Genomic DNA, 20787 nt, shown 5'->3' on the forward strand with positions numbered 1-20787 from the left:
TTCTTGTTCTATGGAAACTGTAACTTTGGCTGACACAGGCATCCTGAGGAAGGGAAGGTGGGGAGTACTTCTTTGTTCTATGATATACCTCGTGCAGCTGAACGCCAAAGTGAACTCATTTCCAAATGGCTCTCATGCATTCATATGCATGTCCATCAGTATTGAGAGAAATAAACATGCACATACAGCCTAATTTTGTTTGTCTTTCTTAGAATGAACTTTTTAAGGTTGACACCCCCTAAAATATTATCAGTTTTTGAAAGGTCTGTTTCCCTCAGCTATTAGTCAAAATAAAATGCTTTGTTCAATTTAGCAATTTAACGACTCTATCTACCCTCTAAGAGCCTTCATAAGAATTAGAGATTACTTCTAAACAGTTGGTATAACTTTTTTTGCCAAGCTATTTTGACAATCTAAGTATCTGAAGAGTCTTTTAATCTATGATCCCAACAGTATTCTGGGGATAAGATTTTAGTATGTTTGTTGAGTAGAAAATACTTGTGCAAATGGCTTTCTTCATGCCACACTTCTTCAGTGTTACTTCCCTTGTCCTGAAGAATTCCTAGAAAGCACTCCTTTGTGAGTTTCAAAACCTCAAGGAGCATCCCACCAAAAATGGTTGCATAATAGAAACCTTCCATATCAAAGGGGATGTCTGCTGCAGAGAGAAGCCACCTGTCAGAAGAGAAATTATTTATATTTCTCTCATAATGCCGTGAGTAGAGCTGAGTTATGGAGTCACTCAATGACTCTACCTCAAATTCGTTCCCAAAGACTTGATCTACATCCATGCAGAAAAGAAAGTCATCTTCTTACTGAATGTGATTCACAATGTGTTCTCCGATGATCTTCATGCACATCATACTAATGTCTCCTCTCTCCATGAATTCTGAATACCTTGAATGTATGAAGAAGACCCAGTTTTATCCAAGACATCCTAGAGTAGTTATCCACCATGATATAAAATATAACATTGTGGCCAACTGTGAAACACTGCTCTGAAGAGAAAAGGAAGGGCTCCAAGTAGGTCTCTTGATATCTGGGAAACATAGAAAATAAGTTTATTCTTATAGAAGTTAGGAGCTAGGATGAAAATAATGCTATTGTATTTAACTACCTTATAGTGTATTTCCATGGTAAATTTTCCTAGTGATATTTTAAGAGTCGGAATCATGGAATACCATGATCTCAGAAGAATTATGACCTTAGGTGACCAAAAGGGCAATGGAAAGATATATGGTGAATGTGAGCAGGCTGTATGGCTTCTCAAGGATGACTTGCATATGAGATCTTTTATACAAGATTTACTTGATATTTATGTCTAGGAAAAAAAAAGAAGTGGGCCAGGGTGGAATGAAGAATAACAGATGGGCACCTGGGTTGTTGTGCCTTGGCAACCATAAAAGATAGAAGGCCTTAGCTTATATTCTCTACGGAGAATTACCTCTGTGATCAGATATAAAGTCCTTTGGAATTTAAAGCTCTTCACAACCTCCCTTTCCAGTTTTCTTATACTTGACTACCCCTCCACTTCTTCTATAATCTACCACATTGGACTGCTTGCTATTGCTAGCCCACAGTGCTCCATCGCCTGTCTCTGGGCCCTTGGACTGGCTGTTCCTCATGCCTAGAATGTTCTCTCTCTGCATTTCTGCCTCTTAGAATCTCTGGCTTCCTTTGTGATTCAGCTCAAATCCTACCTTCAGTAGGCGACCTTTTCCAGCTCCCTCACCCCCAGATGCTAGAGCTTTTGCTTGTAAGGTTACTTTCCAATTACTCTGTATGTGTCATGTATATGCTTAATTTTTTTTATATGTGTGCATGCTCCTTGAGGGCAGGGTCTGTTTTTTCCTACCTTTACATTTTGGGTACTTAGCATGGTGCTAGGCACAAAATTAAGTGCTTAATTGCCAACGAACATTTATTAAAAACTTACAATGTGCCAGGCGCTGTGCTAAGCATCAGAGATACAAATAAGAAAAGAATGATGTTCCCTGTCCTCGAGGAGTTTACTATCTAAAGAGGGAAGACAACACACAAAAAGAAGCTGCAAAGTGGGGAAGGGTGGCACCAGAGGATGGGGGATGGGGATGCATAATGTTTTTGGAGTGGAAACTAAGCAAAACAGCTGATAGTAAATGAAGTTAACTGGGAAAGTCTGAACCCTCTATAAAGGGAGGCCAGGGAGGATTTCATTGCTCTTTTCCCCAGTCTTCCACTCGGAGGATTATAATAAATAAGAAATGAGAAATTCTTGTTAAATGACTGATTAATGAAAGGACAAGAATCCCACAGGTAATGGGATTGAATGGGTTAGCAATGTGATTAATGATCACGAATCCCCAATTATCTAAGTATCTACTATGTGCAGGAGTTATGTGCCAGATCAGGGGTGGGGAACCTGCAGCCTCGAGGCCACACGTGGCCCTCTAGGTCCTCAAGTGCCTGCACCTAGAGGGCCCCCCTCTGTGCTAGATTAATTAGGAGCTGCTTGGTGAGCTTTGGTAAATAGATGTGTGCTCTCCCTACATTTCTAAAATGCCTGTAATAGACTGTTCTTATCTCTGCTATCCTGAACACTTATCTTCTTTCGAGGCTCAGTTTAAGTCCTGTCTCCTACGTGAAGCTTTCCGTCACATTGTGAGAGGACCAGTTTTTCGGTGTCCCCCCCATAACAGGTGTTAGTTTTCCCTAAAAGGCAACAAAGATCCTTGATTGATTCCTGTCTGTAATGGGCCTGGAGTCAGGAAGACCTGAGTTCAAACTTGGCCTCAGACACTTACTTGTTATGTGGTCCTGGGCAATTAACTTAACGTCTGTTTGCCTCAGTTTCCCCAACTATAGAATGAGAATAATAACAGCACCCACCTCTCGGGGTTATTGTAAGGAGCAAATGGGATAATATTTATAATGTTATGCTTTAAAATTGCTAACATGTGATCACATGTAAATATGCTTATTTATAATTTATAATGCTTAGCACACTCCTTGGCATGTAGTAGGCACAATATAAATGTTTATTCTTTTTCCAGGGCACCTAAGACCATAAGAAGTCTCACCCAGGGAATTGGGGCCCCTCTCATTTGGTCACAGAAGTCACCATGTCCTTCCCCATTGATCACATAGAGATGAGGGAGGCTGCCAATGCCACTGTATACTTTTGCATATCCTTATTGTGTTAGGACACAGTAAACCTCCTTTTGTTAGCTGTTTAAAATTTTATGAATATCTCATTTTGTCCCATTATCAACCCTGAAACTGGTTTGATCTAGGGGCTGGCTTCAGGCCTGCCCCTAGTACATATCCATCACCCTCACTAATTTCCAATATTCTCTGTTTCCTTACTCTGCCTTGAATTATGTACATGTTGTATTTCCTCAGTAGAATATAAGTTCCTGAAGGGCAGGGACTGTTTTGTTTTTGTCTTTATATTCTGAACACCTAAGCACTTAATTCTTGTACTGCTTAGTGAATGTTCATTGAATTTCTGAACTGAATTACAGCTGGAGAAATTGTTTTATAATTGTCTTAATATAAATCCTTTGGGTCTTGGCAGTTTGCCCAATATTTAGTACATTTTGTAGTTGTTTTAATTTTAAATAGCATCTCTCTATAATTTTTTCTGGTTCTTGCAGGGCTAACACTATTTCTGAGTTTTTCCTATAGACCGCTGTTTTGCTGAAGCTATTCATTGTCTTTACTAATTTTTGTTGATTTTTCTGGGTTTCTAAATAAACTGTCAAATCATCTATAAATATAGATATTTTAGTTTTTTCTTCACCAATGTTTATGGCTCTAATTTCTTTGCCTTATTCCTCAGACTGTTACAACATAATGATGGGACTAGGCAGCCTAGTTTTGTTCTATCTCTTGGTCAGAAAGTGTCTAATATTTCTCCAGTGCTGATAATTCTGTCTCTTCTGTTCAGGTCAATACTGTTTATTGTGTAAAGGAAAAATCCTTTCTTTCCCATGCTTTTTAGTATTCTTTTATGTAAATAGGCATTGTGTTTTTCTCCTTCTATCACCATAGTCATATTATTATCTCCCTTAGTGTTTTATCATATTAATTGTTTTCCTAAATGTGTCTTAATTCCTAGGACAAACAATTAAAAATGGTATTTATATAAGACTTTTAACATTGGCAAAGCCCTTAAGGAAGGAAGGAAACAGATATTTATTAAGCACATACTATGTGCCAGACATTGTGCTAAGCGCATTAAAAATATTATTTCATTTGATCATCACAATAACCCTGGGAGGTAGGTGCTATTATCCTCATTTTGCAGTTGAGGAAATTCAGGCAGAAAGAGGTTATGTAACTTGCCCAGGGTCACACAGCTAATAAGTGTCTGAGGCCTAATTTGAATTCAGGTCTGCTTGACACCGGGCTTGGCGCTCTATTCATTGTACCACCTACCTGCCTTTATCTTCTTTTACATACATTATTTCATGTGAACTTTATAATAATGTGAGGTGTCTAATCTTGGTATTCTTATAACATTCATTTTACAGACAGGGAAATTGACGTTCAGTGATTTGCATATACTTATTAGATTGCTTTTAACATGCAGCTCTGACATCCTCCTCTGTAGGAAGTTTTTACCCATCCCTACAATTGCTAGTGCCCTCCCTCCCACACTATCCTACATTTAGCTCCTTTGTATATATTCTACTTAATAATTTTATATTGATGCTGTACATATTTTTTATGTTCTTGCTATTTCCCCCGTTAGAATGCAAACTCCTTGCAAGTAGATGGCCTCATTCTTTGGCCTTGTGTCCCTATCACCCATGTCTGCCACAGAGTAGAGGCTTAATAAATACTTGCTGATTGAATGATTGATAAGTATCAGACACAAGATTTGAAATCTTCCTAAGTCCAGCAGTTTATCCTCTATACCATGTGACCTCGTAAAGTACAGTCTTTATGAAGTGCCCTATTTCATTTAATATTCTTGCATCAACTGTATTAATCTGTTCTCTTTCTTTGACTTAACCTTCCCTGGTTTGTGGTAAGGAACATATTTGTCTTGTGAAAAAGTGTCCAGTGTTGATTTTATTTTTGAAAATGGTCTACAGCAAGTGTTTGTTCTGTATATATTTGATGGAATTCACTTTTGAATACATCTGGCCTTACTATTTTATATGGCAACTCAGTGATGGCCTAGTCAATTTTTTCCCTGGCATCATTTATTTACTTAGGGTATCTCTTTCATATTTTTTTATGTATCTATCCATTTTTTCTATTATCAGTGTTGTTTGCACACAGCTCTGTGCAATAGTCTCCACCAACTTTCTTTATTTCTTTGCCATTTGTTATAATTTTTCCCTTATCATTTTTTATTTTGGTAATTTTGTTTTCCCTTTTCTTCTTTTTGATTAACTTTGTGGATGCTTTTATGCTTCAGTGATACTATGATATCATCAATGTAGCTCTCTCCAGACATACAGTACACAATTCACCAAATATGTTCTCACCCTTGGCAACTTTTGTCCATGTCCTCTCATCTCATAAATGCTCCTGCACAGTATGTTGGGGACTTTTCTCTAGAACTTCTCACAGTGAGTGGGTGTCATTGGGGAATACAGGCTGTGTGATAGCTATCCCTTACTCTGAAAACATGGTTGGTCCATCTCTTTTCCCATTCATACATCTCTGATTATATCTCTCTGAAAGATATATATGTACATATACAAAAGCAAAACCAAATATACATATATACCTATATGTATGAATACTTGTATGATATGTGTGTGTGTGCATGCAAAGAATACCATCCAAACGATTTAAAATGATGGGAAATTGGACATTTAGTAGTCATCCGGATTGTAGTTGTTAACTGTCTGGCCACGACAAAAGAGGCAAAGCGTTCTGGCAAGTTGGCACCAAATGACCCTGGCAGATCTTGCCAGATAATATCAAGGGCACTAGGCACCATATCTATCATTTGATGTGGCATGGCAATGATATGTCTATTTCAGGTTAGAACTTTGAGCAGACCTTGGTGGGAGGAGGGTTACTAAATGCATTCTTGGAGAATGTGGTTTGGGATGCTGTCACTTACACTGAGAGGTAAATGGAAGACTGGCACCACCATAGATGTAATCAATCAGTCAATAAACTTTAATTAAGTGCCTAGTATATGGTCATATACTCTCAAGTACCATAGTCATACCTCTACCACACAGCTGAGTTTAAACTAAATGTAGACCTAAATAAAACAAAACAAAATAAAACAACCAAAAAACATAAACGCAAAGGAAAGGTCCTTTTCCAAGTCCCTTAAAAATCTTGACTTTTACAAGACTTTGATTTGAGAAGGCTTTGACTTGGTCTTGTTTCTTGGTTGTCCATGATTGTGGTGTGATGGAAGGAACAAAGGCTTTGGAGTCACAGGAGCTGATGTCAAGCAAGCACAGGCTTTGCCACTTAGGAGGCATGTGGTGTTGAGCAAATTCTTCCATCTCTTTCGGCTTCCATTTTTTTTCATGCAGAAAATTATAGGATCTTATATTTAGAGCTAGAAGGGACCTTACAGGTTATTTAGTCCAGCTTCCTCTTTTTATAGATGAGGAAACTGAAGGATAGAGAAGAGATCTGGCCAGTCACAAAGCTGGTAAGTGTCTGACGTAGGATTCAAACTCAGGTTTTCCTGACTCTCCATCCAGTGCTCTACCCACTGGGCTCAACTCACTGTTGTAAAATGAGGGGATTGAACGAGATATTTTCTGAAGTCCTTTTTAGCTCTAAATCTAGATAATTTTCCCACACTCTTTTGAGGCACAAGCAAAAAAATAAATGCAACCGGCATCTTTGGAACTTGGGACTCACAGCAACAAGCACTTGTGGAAAGCAAAACTTTTGAGTAGAGCCTTGAGGCAGATTCTCACAGGAGATGGTGTCTGCCTTAATATGGTAGCTTTTCCCAGCCACATAAATATGTTTACAAAAAAAGGTAAAGAGACGGAGATACAAGGAGAAGGGGAAAACTTTTTTTTAAAATAATTGCCACTTAATTTTCAAGTCATATGTACTGTTATGGAATGTTACTTTCAGTTTCGTTCAAGTTGGGGACAAAAGTGGGGCTGGGGCCCAAGCACGAGGTAATTCCTCATTTTATCGTCCATGAGAGACAGAGAGAGACATGGGAGACAGACAGAGAGAGACACAAAAAGAGACAGATAGACACAGGGAGAGAGGCAGAGAGACAGAGACACACACATACAGAGACAGAGAGACAGAAAGAGACAGAGAGACAGAGAGAGACAGACACACAGACAGAGATACACAGAGACAGAGTGAGAGACAGACAGTGAGAGACAGAGAGACACAGAGAGAGAGAGACAGAGAGAGAGAGAGAGAGACAGACAGACAGACAGAAAGAGAGACAGACAGAGACAGAGACAGACAGACAGACAGAGACAGAGAGACAGAGACAGACAGGCGCACACATGCACACGTGCACACACACACACACACACACACACACACACACACGCCAACCACAGAATCATCAGCAAGATCTTGATTTAATTCCCACATCTGACACTCTGGGGAAGTTGCTGAATGTCTCATTTTCCCAGGCAACTAAGACTGTAAGTTGTAGAGCAGGCACAGACCTGCATTATCACAGATTTAGAACTGGAAGGAACCTCAGAGGCCATGGAATCCAAGCCCTCATTTCACAGCTGATGAAAATAAGAAACAGGGATGTTGAATGACTTGCCCAGAATTCCAGAGCTAGTAAACGTCTGAGGAAGGATAAAAGAAGTTTCCTTGCCAAGAGTTTCTTGTACTAGTAAAATCACAGGTTTAGTTCTCCTCCCCACACCAGGAAATTAATGTGTATGTCTATAAATTTCTTTAAGCCTATATAATATCTTTTTAAAATCAGCCATCAGAGGTAAAAATGCTTGGATTTATCATTGTTTCTCAGTTATTTGTAAGAATATTCACTAATGATTAACAATGTAGTTAGTAAAATCAGTACCAGAAATAAAATCTTTTTTTCTTTGAAGAATGTAGGAAAAATGATTTATAATTTTATTTGGGAAAATTATTATACTGTTTAAATTCAACCCTATGTAATTAAAGGTTGTCTGTATCCAGAAGTTCACCTGACCTCTGTAACTCTCTAGGAATGTTGGAGATGTCTACAAAGTATTTTGGATTCTCCTGGGTCATAGATACACCCAAAGTATTCTTGTTTTGGGTCCACCCAAGCTTGTGTTTTGGGTTCCCTTTTGTTTTGGCTTTGCCCAAATTTTATTGCATGTTAACTGCTTTTCATATCTATCTGGATCTACCTTGCTTTCAAGCCGTCCTCTTGGGGAAGTTGCTTAACTGTGTATGGTTTCTGTGCAGTCATTCTTGTCTAAATCCTATGTAATGTAAACTTTTCAGAGCCTAGGGAGAGGGAGCCACACCTCCTCTCTGGCTTGCCTTTCTTTGCCAAATGACCTAATACATTTCTTGCTAAAACTATTTCAGATTTTGGGATCTGTTCTCATGAACAACAAGAACATATTTCTTCTCTGGAAAGGAAAAAGAGAGAAAGTAAAGGAACTCAAGATGAAATATGGCGAAACCTGCCTCCCCGCTTCCTAAGCAGTCATTTATGAACACTGAATGAACATTCTGTGGAGTTTCTGCAGCTCATTTCAGGTAAGGCAAAAGTTAATTCTTGAGAGTCAGCATGGGAGAGTGGATAGAGAGTTGGCCTTGACTTGGGAAGATACCCATCTCTGATACACATTGGCCAGGTGACCCTGGATAATCCATTTAACCCCTCTGTACTCTATCCAAATCTGTGAGTAGTAGTTGCTTCACCCCCCCTCCCCCCCCACTCCCCACCCCCGCCCCAACCACCACCACTCAAGCAACCAGTTCCAATTGGGCAATGCTGTTATTTCCTCCTCCTCCTCCTCCTCCTTCTTTCTCTTCCTCCTCTTCCTCCTCCTCTTCTTCCTTCTCCTCCTCCTCTTCCTTCTCCTCCTCCTCCTTGTCCTCCTTCTTCCCTTTCCCTTTCCCACCCTCCTCCCCCTTCTCTTCTCCATCTGTCCACATGGGGAGTCATAACTTTATATATAGATGCTCTCTCCAAGGAATGTAAGTTTTGATCACTTATACTTTGCAAGATATCTTGGGGTTTGGGGGCTCAATTTATTTTTCTTCCCTATTTATTTATTCTATCATTGTTTTTTTTAAAACAGGGACAATTAACTCTTTTGTCTCATGTACTTTTCATTTATGATTTCTTGAAATATAGTTCTGAAAAACCAGGCTTTGATAAAGCCCATTGGGATTCAAATGGAGCTACCTGACTATGCCTTTTAACCCAAATCACTCTGGCTCTCACTGATTGGCTAATAATAGATTCCAGCCTAAGCCTCACTTGTTCATTGTTTGGGTTTTGTTGGCTCAGAGTGTGTAAGCAGCAATTGTTTCTGTTCTGGCCAGAAGTTCTGAGGGTCTTCTCCCAGACTGATTCTTCTGTGAAGGCAAACTAGGCCATCTTTTGCCTCAATTCTTACCTAGCCTTTAATTACTGAATGGGTATTGGCCTCAGACAAACTGAGACATGGGAAAAATTTTATCTTAAAAAGGCCAGGGCCACTGCATCTAGACCCATTGCCAGTTGTCCTAACCTATGTCTTGCCACTGGACTCTGGAGGAGGGAGTAAAGCTGATGACTTTGCATAACTCTGCCTCACTTAAGTCCAAATCATGTGCAAGTCAAGACATCACCCTTCTGACGTCATTGGTCCTCTTCAAGAACAAGAGACAAACAACATCTCTGATGCTGACCAGGTGATCCTGGACAATCCACTTAACCCCTTCATACACTAACCAATTCTTAGAGACTCTTTCTGATCTGCATTGGTAGATGGAATTTACCTTGCCAGGAACTTCCCTACACTCACAAAATCACATGTCTGAACCAAACCTCACCACAACCTCAATTCTCAAACCCTTGACTAGAATATTTCTTGTCAAGTCAGCACATGCTCATATCGAACGTTCTTTTCTTATGTTATGGAGGGTCATCAGCCAACTCAACTTCTTCTATCATACCTTGGCAATCACAGAAGTTTTCTGGTTCCTTTTTTAAGAATGCCTGCACATTATGAAATGATCTGTCACCACCAGCATTTTGCTTAATCCCTTCCTATCTCTTTCTAGTGAGAATATCTATACACATATGCTCCAAAGGTCGCTGGTACTTGTAATCCCCAAATGAGAAGTCCTAATCAGTAGCACTTTACTATGTAATCAAGCACAGGCCTCGCACTTCTCATATCTTTTTCCATCTTGTAGTTCTTTCTTGACCCAGATGTCCCAAATGATCCCGTAGCACTTTCATGGCTATGCACAAGGCTTTAGGCAGCATCTCTTGTACCTTTTGTTGGATCTAATATAGTTTTTCTTGTTGTTCAGTCTTTCAGCCATGTCTGATGTTTTGTGACCCCATTTGGAGTTTTCTTGGCAAAGATACTAGAATCGGCTATTTCCTGCTCTAGCTCAATTTACAGGGGAGGAAACTGAGGCAAATAAGGTTAAGTGACTTGCCAAGGGTCACATAGATAATAAATGTCTGTCTTAGATTGGATTTGAACTCAGGTCTTTCTGACTCCAGGCCCCGCAATATATCCACTGCAATACTGATATAGCTAAGAATATTAATAATAGACCTAATATTAATCACGGGGAAGCTCAGTGGCACAGTGGATGGAACACTGGCCTTTGAATTAGGAAAAGTCATCTTCATGAGTTCAAATCCAGCCTGATGCTTACTAGCTGTATCACCCTGTGTAAGTCACTTAACCCTGTTTGCCTCAGTGTCCTCTTTTGTAAAATGAGTTGGAGAAGGAAATGGCAAACCACTCCAGTAACTTTGCCAAGAAAACCCCAAATGGAGAGTAAGACATGACTGAATAACAATATTAATAATAGGCCCAATAATAGGTCTGTTGTATAACTTCCTCCCTTTCTCTCCTAACAATAGCAGGGTGCCCTTTGAGAAATAAAAGTTTTGTCCCTGAGGCCCACTCTCCCATTTCTTGGTCTGGATCCCTTTCTCATAGTCTTTCATGATGTAGGTCAGGGCTGTCCAACCTTAGGTTATCTTAGGGACACATTAAAATAAAATAATTATTCGAGGGCCACACCCAGAATAAAAAATACAGTACACTAATAGAAAGTGGGGGAACACACATCATCAATATGACAAGCGAGGGTGCAAAGTACAAAAGCAAACACAAAACAACAAAGTGACAACACAACAGCATAAAGGTAGGTGCATACTGACTAGTCTGCATTGTACAGACAGAACGCATCCCACAGATCAATTGAAAATTCTGTGCGATATGTTCCGTCCGTAATACTGCTTAAAAACACCAAAGAAAATTAACATCAATGAGATTATTCATTAGTGATGGAATTGAAAAATCTGATACACATTCCATGCAAATTACTATTTTATTTTTTCGCTCATGAAAATTAAACCCACAGGCAGGCCCCATAAAATCGCACTGGGCATCCTGCATGCATCCCACAGGCTGTATTTTGGACAGCTCCGATGTAGGTGATCCTGTCACCAGTCATCCTTGGATGAATGGGAAAGGAGAATTGGTAAAAAATGTACATCCACTCAGGGCAAACTCTCTGGTGGGAATTTCAGGCTCTCAGCTTCACCTTCACAGGTTTTGTTATGTCAGTCAGATTTTGCCAGTGGCTTATCTCCCTGTGTATCACAGATTGTCCTTATCCCATCCCTTGTTATCACTATGGTTTTGGACATACAGGGCATTACAGGATAGAGTACTGCATCTGCACTCCCTATCCACTAACACATGCTTCTTTTGTAGCTGCCTAGTGCCACTGCCCATCTCTAGTTGATAGCGTGCAACTTAGAAAATGCACGCGCATCTTGCTGTCCTTCCAAACTTAAAATCAAGCTCAACATACACAGTGTCCAAATGCATCAGTGACAGTCTGCTTCAAAGTTCAAAACTTGAATTTGTGGATGGGATGAGAATCATTGGCAGCAAATCCTCTGCTGGTAATGCGAGAGGTCTCTGGTAGCTATCAGACCCTTTTATAAAAATATTACTAGGTGCTATTGGTTGGCATTAGTGGGTAACACAAAGGATTTATTTGGATCTGCTGCACATGTAAGGCAGCTGACCAAGATCTTGGAGATCTTATGTTACTTGCCCCAGTGATCTCCAAAGGGTGTCAGAGGATGGATGTCAGATTGTTTCTTTTTGTTCTTCTGTTTCCTGTAATTATTATTAATAACAATAGCTAGCATTTATATGATGCTTTAAGGTCTGCAGAGTAATATATATGTATACATATATATTTAATAAATCACCTCATTTGATCCCACAACAACTCTGTGAAGTAGGTACTCTTATTATCCCTATTTTGTGGATGAGGAAACAGAAGCTGAGAGAAACTAAGTGGCTTGCCCAGAGTCATATAGCTAGTTAAGTGTCTGAGGCATGATTTGAATTCAGATCTTCTTGATTCCACGTCCTGTGCCCTGCTACCTAGCAAGCTACCCTTGTCCATATGCTGAAAAGTGAGATAGATCACTGTTAGGCTTAGAAATTACAGCATATTTCTTCATGAATTTCTGGTAGCAGCCATGGAATCGTAAATGTTCATGCTCAAAAGACATAGGGGTCACTACTATTTATTGAGACACTACGCAATCTATGTACTTAATAGATGCTCTGTACACCTGGCCCTTCTAAAATGATGGCTTTAGACCAGTGGCTTCTAGTTGATTTCACACTTTCAGCCATGTTTCTGCTTGACTAAAATCTTTCCAAATCTGGTGAGATACACTAATATCTCCAAGAACAAATCACGCTACTGACCAACAGCTGAAAAGTGACAAGGACCCCAGAAATCTCTTGAGGACACGTGCTGTAGTTGACAGAATTCTATTAGGTGGATGAAAAGCTGTCTTTTCCTCATCTTCTTTTGCCATGGGGATCTGATAGTATCAAATAGCAAAACATAAGGCACCTTCAATACAAAGTTTAAATAAAATTAATTGTTGCCTCTTGCAGCTCACACCAGCAAGTACAAGCAATACAAACACAAGGAAGCATGTGGATCTAGTAGAAACCCAAGAGCACAGCTAAAATATCTCTGAACTGAAAAGTCTTACTAATATGCCTGGCTAGCGTGTGGCTTACCGACATTCGGCCCCAGAATTATGATTTGTGCCCTCAAACCCCAGGCCGACTGTGGAAATTCACATACAAGGATCAAGCAACATTTAGATTCCTATAGCAAGCCAGATAACTAGACAAATAAACCATCACACAGGATTCCTGCTCTAACCAATCTGAAAACAACAACAATAAGAAACCTTGAGTATGCCTGGAAAAATGAACTCAACAAGCCAGAATGCTGGATATCACAAGGAAAATAATGAGCAAGGATGGATTATAATTCTTCTCCTATGTGGAATACAGTCCCTTTAATTCCCTTTATTTTGTTGTATCAATAATTGAGTATTTTGTGTATAGTAAATATCTCTAGAATTAGATGGATCTCTGTGAGGATGTCTATTCTACAAGAATATTTCCCTATCTGCTTGGCTGTCTCATTATATCAGTAAATTTCTACTGTTGACACCTAAAATGGAATGCTGTAGATTAGAAAGCCTTATCCTTTTAGAAGATGCACATCATTGGCTTGAAGTGAATAATGTTTCATGGAGGTTAAGTGGAGATAATAAGCTAGGGCTTCAGAAAATTATCAGAACAGAGATGATTTGTTGGGAGAGTCATAATATAAAAGAAGGATGTCAGACCCTGGAAAGAATTTTCCAAGGCCGGGAAAGTAGTTATTGAATGGCCCATGGAAGATATATAGATTATTTAAAGGCAAAATGAAAGACATGGAGCACCTGCTTTTTTTTCCCAAAGGAGTTAATTGTTCTAGTGACGTACTTCTGTTCTGGGGCAACGAGTTTCCTGTGATAAGCTTATTTGAAGAACATTGAATGTCATGGCCCAAAGAAAATAGCAAATGATGGCTGAAGTGATAATATGGAAGATCCAGAATCACACTTATAGGTATCTTGGCTCTCAGACCAGAATATTCTCCTGTCAGAAGAGCATCAATGAGACTCCTGAGGATTCACTTAACACACATTGTGATGAAATGAGGATACCTCCACCCCTTCCCTGAACCCGACAGTCTCAGAAGGGAAGAGTCTACTATGTTCAGCCTAATGATATTACTAATAATCATAATAGTACAATTATGTGACAATTGAAGATTTGCAGTGGGCTTTACACACATTGTCTTATTTGTTCCTCTAATGACCCTTTAGGTAGGTACTATTATTATCCCCAGTTTTATAAAAAACAAAACTGAAACTCAGAGAAGTTGACTAAATTAGTATCACAGGAAGTATAGAAGGCTGGATCTGAACTCAGTACTTCTGAACTGATAAATCCAGTGCCCTATCTATCATGCCATGCTACCTCTCAATTGGCATTTTTCTGGGTGATTCCGCACTGCAATCATGCAGGCCGATGGAAAAGTTGCAGCAGTAGGTTGTATCCCTGGGATTCAGGCTTGCTGGACTTTCTCTTCTTCTCTGCCACCCCAGTCAATACATATTGAAGGCCTATCATGTGCAAAAAAAAGTCATTAGATCCTTTGGATAACAAAAAAAAAGGGCAAGAAAGAGTTCTTGTTCTCAAGAATCTGCAATCTAGTTGAGGAAAGAAAGGAAGCTAGAGAGTTAGTCAGGAACTCGGCTTAGAGAGTGACCCTAACACTATCTGTGTGATCCTGAACAAATTAGTTCATCTTTCCAAGCCTCAGTTCCCTTTTCCGCAAAATGGTCATAATGCCACCAACTTTGTAAGGTTTTTAGGAGGAAAGAATTTTGTAAACACAGTGCTCTTAAAAAGAGGCATTATGGTGATAATGATTATAGTATGTATTACTAATAATAGATAACAGTATTGTGCTTCTGTATGGTTCACTATAACTAATTGCATATAGTCACATACCTAAGGCAGCATAAGATAATTGCTAAGATAAGTGCAGATAAGTTATTCTAGGTCTTATGCAGAAGGGCAGTCAGTTTGGGTTGAGCTAGTCAGGGAAGACTTTATTGAGGAAGTATTTGAACTAGGTTTTGAAAAATGAGTAGGATTTATTAATAATAATAACATTTATTTAACACTTTAGAGTTTGCAAAGCACTTTTAATACAATATCTCGTTTTGATCCTCTCAACAATGTGGGGAACACGGGACACAAACAAAGAGCCAGTGCACAAAAACACAGGAGATGCTCACAACAATCCAATGGAAAGGGAGTAGTTGGAGACAAGCTTAGAATGGATGGTTGTAACCAGATCATGGAATGTTTTGAATGCCATACTAGGCAGTTAGTGCCTAGAGTGAGGAAACACTGAAAGCTTTAGAGGAAGTGTGTGTGTGTGTGTGTGTGTGTGTGTGTGTGTGTGTGAATGCTCATGTAATCAAAGTTATGCATTAGAGAAACTATTTTGGCAATGAAAATAGGGAAGGAAACCAGCATTTATTAAAGACCTACTATGTGCCAGTTTGCCAAGAAAACCCCAAATGGAGTCACAAAGAATTGGACAGGACTGAAACCACTGAACAACAACAACAAATGTGCCAAGTACTGTGTTAAGCACTTTACAAATATCTCATTTGGTCCTCCCAACAACCCCATGATGTAGGTGCTGCTATTACCTCTATTCTGCATCTGAGGAAACTGAAGCAGACAGAAGTTAAGTGACTTGCCCAGGGTTACACAGCTAGTAGGTATTGAGGCTAGATTAGAACTTAGGTTTTCCTGACCACAGGGCCAGTGCTCTATCTACTGTGTCGCCTAGCTGCCTAAAAATATCTCAACTTACTATAGCACTTTAACGTTTGTCAAACAATCTCCTGACACCTACCCTGAAAGGTAGGTAGTACATGAATAACTATTCCCTTCTTTGCAGCTAAGTAAACAAGAAGTTAAATGACTTCCCACATAGGTTTGGTGGTATAAAGGGGTACAAAGCAGACAAGAGTCAGCAGAAGTGTCAAGACTGCCAGGCTGATATCCATATTAACTTTTGATGCTAAAGGAACAACCCCAGGTGAGCATGCGCATGCAATATTAGAACCTGGGTCTTGTGAATAATCAGGATCCCCAGGGACATGAGACAGTCAACCACCCAAACCCCTCCCCCACTGCTACATCACTGCTTGGCCCTAGGCTTTTCTAGGAGTATCACTTAGTCTTTGGTTTAGCTCCCACCTACTTGTCCACACCCTTTTCCTTTCCCAGACCTTGCTGTTAGTTCCGCTGCCTTCGAGACCCAAGGTCACAGTCATGGTTAAGCAACAATGTAATTCGATTCAATATAAGCATAATAAAATATAAAACAAATGTAACATTCTACTCAGTCTAATGGCCCAAATTGCTCCACCATTCCAGGGCAGGGAAAAATCCCATTCATGTTGGCATTCGTTTCCCAACCCAATGTGTCCTTCCTATCCAATGTCTGGATCACAGGATCATAGGAAATCATTAGGTAGTCTTAAACATCACGGCTCCTAGTTGAATAGCCCAATATATAAAGAGAGATGGTCTAAAATTATAATTGATTGGGCATCTTAAAGTTCAGAAATCTCTTTCCACTATGCCAAAAGGGCTATAAAATTGTGCATACCCTTTGATCCAGCAATACCACCACTAGATCTGCATCCCAAAGAGAGGGAAAAAAAGGGAAAAGGACCTATTTGTACAAAAAAAACAAAACCTTATAGCAGCTCTTTTTGTGGTTGAAAAAATTTGAAATTGAGGGGATGTCCATCAATTGGGGAATGGCTGAACAAGTTGTGTTATATGATTGTAATGGGATATTATTGTGCTATAAGAAATAACGAGCAGGTTATGTAAAAAAGAAACCTGAAAAGACTTACATGAAGTGATGCAGAGTGAATGAGCAGAACCAGGAGAGAACATTGTATAAAGTAACAGCAAGCATTATTGTGCAATGAACAACTATGAATGATAGCTATTCTCAGCAACACAATGATTCAAGACAATCTCAAAAGACTCCTGATGAAAAATGCTATCTGCTTCCAGAAAAGAACTGATGGTCATTGAATACAGACTAAAGCATACTATTTTTTCACTTTTTTGCCTTTTTCTTTTGGTTTGAGTTTTCTTTCACAAAATGACTAACATGGAAATATGTTTTACGTGATTGTACATGTATAACCTATATCAGATTGCTTATCTTGTCAGGGAGGGGGGAGAGAAGAAAAGGAAGGATAGAATATGGAACTCAAAGCTTAAAAAACCCACAAATATTAAAAATTGTTTTCACATGTAAGTGCAGGGAAAAGTTAAAATATTATTTTAAAAAAAGAAACCCCCTTCCATATTCTATCCCAGGTCCAACAATTGTTAGCTTCTCCTCTGGCAACTTCTTTCAGTCTTCTTTCACTCCCACTATGGCCATTTTGGTCTATTCACCTTGATGGCCCAAGCACCCACCTGTTCTTGAAGTGTCACTTTCAATGGAAAAGGTTGTTGCTTCAAGGTTCCGTGGGCCAGTGCTGCCAGTAGCAAGGAGACCATTGTGACTGTATCTCTCTGTCTATGCCCCTTCAAAAATGGCACTATCTCTGTATCAGTAGCCTTTCAACCCTCCAAATAGCCCTACCACCCCCTTAAACATCAGCCTCCCCAATGCCTCTTGGGAAGAAAATGGGCTGATGAAATGAGGATATTAGGAGTTCTGGCAAGAGGGCTAGAATAATTTTATTATGCAGGTAACCAAAGAAAGGCTCATGGTCAGAAAGTGAGATTCTTTTGTGTAGTAGTTCTTTTCCATAGTTTCTATGTAGTTTCTATATCCATTCTATATCTATATCTAATTATCACTAATTAGCCCTGCAACCTTGAGCAAGTCACTCTCTCTCAGCCTCATTTCCCTCATCTATAAGATGAATAATACCTGTTCTGCTAAACGCTCATGGAATTGTTGCGAAGGTCAAATGAATTCATGTATTTGAAACTACCATTTACAAATCGATCTTATTATTGGATAAGGAGGCTTTAAAAAAAAGCATTTTGATGAAACAGAATAGTGGAAAAATACCAAGACACAACATCTTTAAAAGCCGTCTCCTATGCTATTCCCTATGTCTTGCTCATTCTGAATACTGAATGTTCTTGCTTATTCAATCCATTTTCCACTGTAGAAGGAAGGGTTTCTGGCTATAAATATGAGTGCTTCCTGTCTGTTAAGGTATTTACCACAATACAGTAAATATTATTGACCTCAATGGGATCAAAGGAGGAGGGATAAGCATTGGCACTTCTAGATGAGTAAAATGAAGAAATCCTGGGGAACCAAGAAAGGAACCCATATCTTGTGAGTCAATTGAAAACTCCAAACTGAAAAGACTCACCACTGTTGTTTTGTTTTGTTTTAATTTTTCTTTTATATTATGAACTTGACAATCATCAAAATCACAGCTACATTAATATGCCCAGAAAAACGCAGAAGACTGTATATGAAACTATGGACTTCTACTATATATAGTTTGGATTTTTAGAAAGTGCATACTAGCAATATAGTGACATCATTTTTTCTGTTTGTGAACCTTCTAAATATTTTTTTGCCTTCTGTATAATTTTCAATGTTTTATTGATGTTAATTTTTCCCCTATCAGCTCTATCCCTAACCACTAACAACCTTCAAGCAGAAACTTTCCCTTAAAAGTGTTTTTTATAAACATCACCAAATGTGGACATTTCCATGTACAAAGATAAATAGAAAAAGAGAGTTGCCAATAAAACCTAGATGCAGGCTCCCCACCCCTGGTAGAGTCTCTTATGTACAGCTTATTTTTTTAAAGTTCATTTTCATTCAACACAGTAGTAACGATAGGGCCCTGCTAGTCTGTATTTCCTTCTGAATTTCTTTACATATACTATTTATGTACTTTAAAAACATTGCTTGAAGGTCTTTTTTTCCCTTCTTTTTTGGGCATCACTAGTTTTTTCCCCAACCCTATCAAAACAAACAAATAAGCACCTGAATAATTAATAAATAAAGACGTAAATAAATACAAATAAATAAATGGGTAGGTGAACAAATAAATAAATACACTGATGAATGAACAAATAAATAAATAAACTTCTCCCCTGTAACAAATAAGCATAGTCAGGAAAAACAAATCCACACATTGGCTGTTCTAAAAAATGTATATCTTGTTCTGTACATCTTTTTCATCACCTCCCTGTCAAAAACATGATTCCTCATTTGTCTTTTGGAGTCATGATTGGTCATTGCTTTGATCAGAATTCTTAAGTCTTTCAAAGTTGCTTTCCTTTACAATATTGTATGAATTGTTTTGTTGCTGATCATTTCACTCTGCATCAGTTCATAAAGTCTTTCCAGTTTTCTCTGACTCTCTTTTTCTCTCTCTCTCTCTCACACACACAAATACACAGACATATACATATAATAGAACAACATTACTCCATTACATTTCTTTTTAAAATTTTAAAATTTATTTTATTTTTAATTTATGAAATAAAACAAGCATTTCCATAACATAGTAGAATAAAAAAAGATGATTGCACAGGGAATTGCAAATCTATTACATACAACTTGCTATTTCTTATAAATATGTAATAGAGCTATTATATAAATTTCTTTTTCCCCTTTTTTTCTTCCATCACCCCCATCACACACACACTCTAGAGACTGCTACCATTAGACACAAATATACATACATATATATATATATATATATGTAAAACTGTTCTAAATAAACTTTTTTTTATCATTTCTTTCCCTGGATACAGATAGCATTTTCCTTCATATGCACTTTGTAGTTAGTTTGAGTATTTATAATAGTCAAAATGACTTAGTCACTCAAATTTCTTCTTAAAACAATATGGCTGTTACTGTATACAATGCTCTCTTGGTTCTGCTCATTTCATTCTTTGTTACTTTGTGCAAGTCTATCCATGTTTTTCTAAAAGTCAATGAGCTCATCACTTCTTATAGCACAGTAGTATTCCATCATGATCATATACCACGACTGGTTCAGTCACTTCCCAATTGATGGGCATCCCCTTAATTTCCAGTTCTTTGCCACCTCAAAAAGAGCTGCTATAAATATTTTAGAAATATATAGGTTCTTTTCCTTTTTCCCCAGTCATCTTTGGAAATAGACCTAATAATCATATTGCTGGGTCAGAAGGTATAGACAGTTGTTTTTTTTTTTTTTCCTTCATGGAACAAATTTTTTTTCAGTTTCTTTTTTTTAATTTAATATATTTAGTTTTCAGCATTGATTTTCACAAGAGTTTGAATTACAAAATTTCTCCCCATTTCTACCCTCCCCCCCACTCCAAGGTGGCATATATTCTGGTTGCCCTGTTCCCCAGTCAGCCCTCCCTTCTGTCACCCCACTCCCCTCCCATTCCCTTTTCCCTTCCTTTCTTGTAGGGCAAGATAAATTTCTACGCCCCATTGCCTGTGTATCTTATTTTCTAGTTGCATGCAAAAACTATTTTTTTTTGTTTCTGAACATCTGTTTTTAAAACTTTGAGCTCCAAATTCTCTCCCCTCTTCCCTTCCCACCCATCCTCCGTAAGAAGTCAAGCAATTCAACATAGGCCACATTCGTATCATTACCTATAACCCTTCCACAATACTCATGTTGTGAAAGACTGACTATATTTCGCTCCT

At 38.6% G+C, this 20787-nt stretch overlaps 1 pseudogene; it reads right to left on the reverse strand.

Moving 5' to 3' along the window:
• Positions 1–356: 356 nt before the first annotated feature.
• LOC118842183 lies at positions 357–17654 on the reverse strand (annotated as a pseudogene).
• Positions 17655–20787: the final 3133 nt, after the last annotated feature.

Source organism: Trichosurus vulpecula, chromosome 3 (genome assembly GCF_011100635.1).
Source record: "Trichosurus vulpecula isolate mTriVul1 chromosome 3, mTriVul1.pri, whole genome shotgun sequence".
NCBI lineage: Eukaryota > Metazoa > Chordata > Mammalia > Diprotodontia > Phalangeridae > Trichosurus > Trichosurus vulpecula.